The sequence below is a fragment of the Phaseolus vulgaris genome, chromosome 5 (assembly GCF_051622355.1).
Source record: "Phaseolus vulgaris cultivar YP4 chromosome 5, ASM5162235v1, whole genome shotgun sequence".
NCBI lineage: Eukaryota > Viridiplantae > Streptophyta > Magnoliopsida > Fabales > Fabaceae > Phaseolus > Phaseolus vulgaris.
This window is the reverse complement of record NC_143502.1, coordinates 3,982,155-3,988,426: the sequence shown is the minus strand read 5'-3', so window position 1 is coordinate 3,988,426 and position 6,272 is coordinate 3,982,155.

Below are 6,272 nucleotides of genomic sequence, written 5' to 3'. Positions count from 1 at the left end.
TGGGATCTCCAACACAAACTATTTTATAAAGTTTTAGTGATCATGATATTACTCTTTCATTATAAAAACAAATTCGATAGTGAAGAAACTTTTAAATGAGTAAAACTCATCTTAGTACATGATTGAGATTCTGAGAACTCTACTGATTTGATGTATAATAAATTTGAAAGATATTTAATAGTATATAAGTTAGGGTTATAATTTGATTTTATAAAGTTTAGTTAGATTTAAAGTTTATTTATAGTATTAGAATCATTTAAAATGTGTTATAATAAGAGTTTGCGGAACTTGTTGGACGACCGATAAATATATAATCACACACATGAAATGAGAATTTCAATGTGAAGGTAGTGTGGTGGAGATCACATATCAAATAGATATAAGAATATTTAGTAATATATAAGTAAGTCTAAATGAAAGTTTTATATAATTTTCTTATTTTTTTTTATAATTCTTTTGTTTTGTTTCCGTATAGAAGGTTAAACTTTTTTTATTGATTCTTTTATAATTTTACATTAAATTTATGAAATTTTGATCAGGTGTAAATCTTATTTATAAATTGATTTTATAAATTTAAATTATAGACTTAAAACTCACATTTTAATAACTAATAAACACAAATCACATATATGAAGATAAAAACAAAGTCTAAAATTATTAAATAGAAATAAAAATCACGCATAAAATTAGTTATAATATTAGTAAAAAACTTATTAATTAACAAATAAGTATTGCATACACCATAGGTGGCTCCATCAGACCTTTATTATTAGATATTTAAGCACTGGACACTTATTATTAAAGAGTTCATCATGCAGAATAGTATAAAAATAAAATCTGGTATGGAATAAAATTAAAAAAATTGAAACAAAATATAATTCAATAATAAAGTCCATTCCAAGTAACGATAGAAAATTAAAAGGAGAGGGACCCAGCAAGGGAAATAAATGAGGAAAAGGAGGGTCATGGCCAAAAAAAGATATTTATAATTATATTAATATATTTTTCTACACGTGAAAGATGTAGATAAGTTAAATAAATTAATAATTATACATCAACAATTTTAGACAATATTTATTGAGTTGAAATAATCGTTTTGAAACGAGGTTCTCGAGTTAGCTTCTTGTGAGTATTAGCTAAAGAATTAAAACTAGCTAAGTTTGTTTTAAAATATTAAGAAAACATTAAAAACATTAAAATTGAAATTAGAAATAAAGATGACAATAATAACTTGAAAAAAATTAAAACAGCAATTTCACTAACATTTGGGTGTCTAAGTTTTTTTCTCTGATGATGCCCACTAAAAACTTCACATTTCGACGCATGTTGATATATAAATAATGTATATCTATATTTTTTTTTATCAGTTGAAGCAATCAATTAAATTAAATCAGGTTATTTAAGGGTGATCCAACACTCATACAAAATAAAAAAATAGATAAAAAGTATATTTTCTTATATAGCAAAAGATAAGAATCAACCCTTAAAGAGACATTAAATTGAATAATTGAATACATACATACCGTTATAGACACAAGTTAGAGAATGAGAAACTTGCTGACGATATCTTTGAAGCGATGAGATCAACCGAACTCACTCCTAACCATTCATAACAAAGATTCTAAATTAACCAAGCAACTCTGCATATTTACCTTAGAAGCCATTTTATTTTTAATCACTCTCCAAGCTGTGACATGGATTGAAGGAATCGCCTTAATCCTCCAGAAAAACTTGTACATTCTCGAATCTTCCTCGCCATTCTCTCCCCTTAACACCCCGTAAGTAAACTTGACTGAAAACGCAGTTGTCTTACTATTCTTCCAAACCCATCTATTCGTTGTCTCCATCTCGGGCATCTTGTTAGAAATCATTTCTAAAAGCTGGCTTACTTGGTCCTCCTCCCAAGGAAAAAGACCATTTCTCCACCTTAAGTTCCACTCCAGACCCATTAAACCATAGTCCACAATCACATATATTTACCTCCTTAGATAGAGATAAAGAGAATAACCTCGAAAATCTACTTTTCGAGACTCTAGAAACTACCTAACTGTTTGTCCAAAACCGAAAGTGTCTCCTATTTCCAACCTCCAATTAAGACAGTGTTTAAACTTCCCTCCTCACTCCTCTGAATTCCAGACCTTCGTCAAATCGCTCCACCACAAAGAGACTTTGCTATTATTAGTTTGTTGTTGACCTCCTTCCACAGCCCCCCCCCCCCCCCCCCCCCCTCCCCCTTGTCCGAATTCAGACGCCATATCCATTTTCTCAACAAGTCCAGACTGAATCGCCTGACATTAATAATACAGAGTCCTCCCGCTTCCCTAGATTTACAAACCTTGTCCCAAGCAACCCATGCAATCTTCCTCCCTTCTACCCCACAAAAAAATTCCTTTGTAGACTCACAATCTTCTTCGACACAATAGACGGTAATTTGAAAAGAGAAAGATAGAATAAGGTATCAACGATAAACCAGACTTAATCAAGCAAATCCTCCCCGCCATTAAGATGTATCTACCCTTCCACCTACCTAGCCTGCTATTTATTTTGTTTATCACTTCGTCCCAAAACTCGCCCCTCTTATGGCATCCCCCTACAGGCATCTCCAAGTACTTAAAAGGAGTTTTCATGACTTCACATTTAAAATTGTCGCAAACTGGAGAATTTTCGTCTATTCCACCCCAACCCCACCAAGTATGCTCTTGAGGAAATTTACCTGAGGCCAGATGCCAATTCAAAACAGTTCAACATGACATTTATGTTAAACACACTTTTGATATTTGTTTTACAAAAAAAATCATCAGCATATTGTAGCATATTCACCTTTGTTAGCTTTTTTCTGATCTCCAAACTGTCAACCAAGTCTTTCTCGACCGCAGTCCTAGACACCCCTGCTAAACCTTCAACCGCTATTAGAAGCAAGAGTGAGGCTAAAGGGTCACCTTGTCTCAACCCATTCTTCGGAATAAATTCCTTAGTAGGACTCCCATTTACAAAACAAGCTTTAATTCAAGAAATCCACTTTTCACAGAAACCAAGTTTGCCTAACATATAATAAATAAAATCCCACCTCACAGAGTCATAAGCCTTCTCATAATACACCTTGAAAAACATGCAACTCTTTTTCTTCCTCTTCATCTATTCTAAGACTTCATTAGCTACAAGAATGTTATCCAAAAGTCTCATTCCTTCAATAAAAGCATATTGTCTAACGTTGATCACTTTACTAATCACTTTTTTCAACCTGATAACCAAGATCTTCGAAATGATTTTATCCATACATCCTACCAGTAAGATAGGTCTATAATCGCTAAGTTGCTGCGGATTATCAGTCTTAGGAATCAAACAGATAAACGATGCATTTGACCCCCTAGGCCACCTACCATTGACCATAAAATCATTTATCGTCGACACTACATCTTCCTTGATACATACCCAACATAACTTAATGAAGCTGAAATTGAAGCCATCAGAACCAGGGCTCTTCGAACTATCACAACTCCAAACAACATTCTTGACTTCCTCTTCAGAGACAGTTCCAACCAACAACTCATTATCTTCATCAAATATAGTATTGAACTGAACATTGTCCAACCTAACTAGGGTCTCTGGCTCCCCAACAAATCTAGCTTCGAAAAACTCTCTGACCTTAGTCTTAACCACCTTCTTATCATCGCACCACTGACTATTCACTTCCACCCCATTGAACCTATTTCTCATTCTCCTCCACTTCACAGAGGAAAGGAAAATTTTTGTATTTAAATCGCCTTGTTTCAACCACTTTAGCCTTGCTTTTTTATGCAAGACCACTTCTTGTTTGAACATGTTCCGACTTTGTTCTACCAGTAAAAATCTCCTCTCCTCCCTCCCAAACTCATCTAAAACGCTTTCATCATCTTTTGCATCCAACTCTTGAATTTTGTTTTGTAATAGTTCCCCTTCTTGATTAACGTTCCCGAAAACCTCCTTGTTCCATCTCTTCACATCTAGTTTTAAATTTTTCATTTTTTCTTTCAATACGAACATCCATTCACCAAACACCTCATAACTCTGCCATTTACTGCGAAAAAAATCTAGAAACCGTCAATCTCTTTGCCACACGTTCAGACTTCTGAAAGGTTTCAACCCTAATGAATTTTTACAGCAAGTGCACCGCGTGGTCAGAAGTAATAATTTGTCCCTAAGGACGGATATAAGTCGGTTTTATAAAATCAAGTTATACTTAAAGTTTACTTCTTAATATGATATGAGAATCATTTATGCTTGTGTGACCGATAAATATATAATCCCACGCATGAAATAAGGATCTCAGTGTGAAGATAGTGTGTTGGAGATCACATATCAAATAGAGATAAGAATATTTAGTAATATATAAGTAGGTTTAAATGGAAGTTTCATAAGAGTTTCTTAGTTTCTTTGTAATTCTTTTGTTTTACCTACGCAGGGAAGACTTGATCTTTTTTATTGATTATTTTGTAATTTCTCATTGAGTTTCTGAGATTTTGATCAATATAAGTAGATGTAAATTTTATTTTAGAAAATTGAGTTAAACTTAAAATTCACCTTTTAATAACATATAAACCACAAATTACATATTTGAAGATGAAAAAAAAGTCTAAAATTATTAAATAGAAATGAAAATCATGCATAAAATTAGTTATAATATTAGTAAAAAACTTATTAATTAACAAATAAGTATTGCATACACCATAGGTGGCTCCATCAGACCTTTATTATTAGATATTTAAGCACGGGACACTTATTATTAAAGAGTTTATCATGCAGAATAGTATAAAGAAAAAATCTGGTATGGAATACAATTAAAAAAAATGTAACAAAATATAATTTAATAATAAAGTCCATTCCGAGTAACGATAGAAATTTAAAAGGAGAGCGACCCAACAAGTGAAATAAATGAGGAAAAGGAGGGTCATGGCCAAAAAAATATTTATAATTATATTAATATATTTTTCTACACGTGAAAGATGTAGATAAGTCAAATAAATTATACACAACAATTATATATCCAACCATTTTCTGAAAACAAGAATTCTCTTCTTAACTGTTCCATTGAGTTTCTACTGGTAAATATTTTTCTCACCATTGGAATATCTAACAATTTCGAATTTTCGATAAAATCATTAAATTTCCTAGTTTATTTGTTGATACTGAAACTACATTTTTTTTATCCTCCTTCTTTTTAATTGAATTAAAATATCTGACAATACACCACATCCTGTTTTGTTGATTCTTTCTTAGTTCACATATCTCATCCCAGACTTCATTCCTTTCTTTCAAAGAGACAGAACTCCTTTCTTTCAAAGAGACAGAACTGTATACATTCACTATTGTAATTTGTACACCAACTCCTCCTTTTCAAACTCCTTCAATGACAAAACAAATTCACATTAAAGTAGCTCGTCATGTTGAAGCTACTTCTTCTCCACATAGTAATAATTCCTCCAGCATTATTTATTTACTGCACCATTCTCCACCCAATCAATTTCATTTGATCCCCACAAATAATAGCAACTCTCCTGTAGCTCGTCATGTTGAAGCTACTTCTTCTCCACATAGTAATAATTCCTCCAACATTATTTATTTACTTCACCATTCTCCACCCAATCAATTTCATTTGATCCCCACAAATAATAGCAACTCTCCTTATTAAACACTGAACATTTTGTCTCATGTAGGCAAACCATTCCAACCTCCTATTTTCTAATCAGATCTCTTAAGTATGTTTTTTTCTATCTCAAACTGTTACTTGAACACAAAACATTTAGATTTTTCACAGCTGCAGAATTATCTTGATGTCATTGTTAATGTGGATGTCAACGGGGAGAATAAATACGTTTTGAATACGGTATTGTTGCGAAAAAAAGAGAGTGATTAGTAAATAAATATATTCTTAGAATTTGTTACTTCTCATCTTATTCTTCTTCTTTCTCTCTTCATTATTATTTTTTTAGTTTCTAGTAACAAATAAAATTAATGATTTACAAATTTTAAAAATGAAACAGATGAGAAAGAAGTTGTTTGGTGAAAGTTTATGAAAAAAATAAAGAATGTGGGTAGTATGGCGGTTTCCGCTAGTATAAAGAATGTTACTTTAAATTCTTAATAATTTTAACAAGTTTAAGATTTTACATTATTATTTAATTAAAAGTTATTGCTAGTATGATTTTGAAGTTATTTATTATGCATAAAACTGTGTCAATAGATAATTTTTTTTTTTACTTTATTTTATTATTGGAAAGAATTGAATACAGATT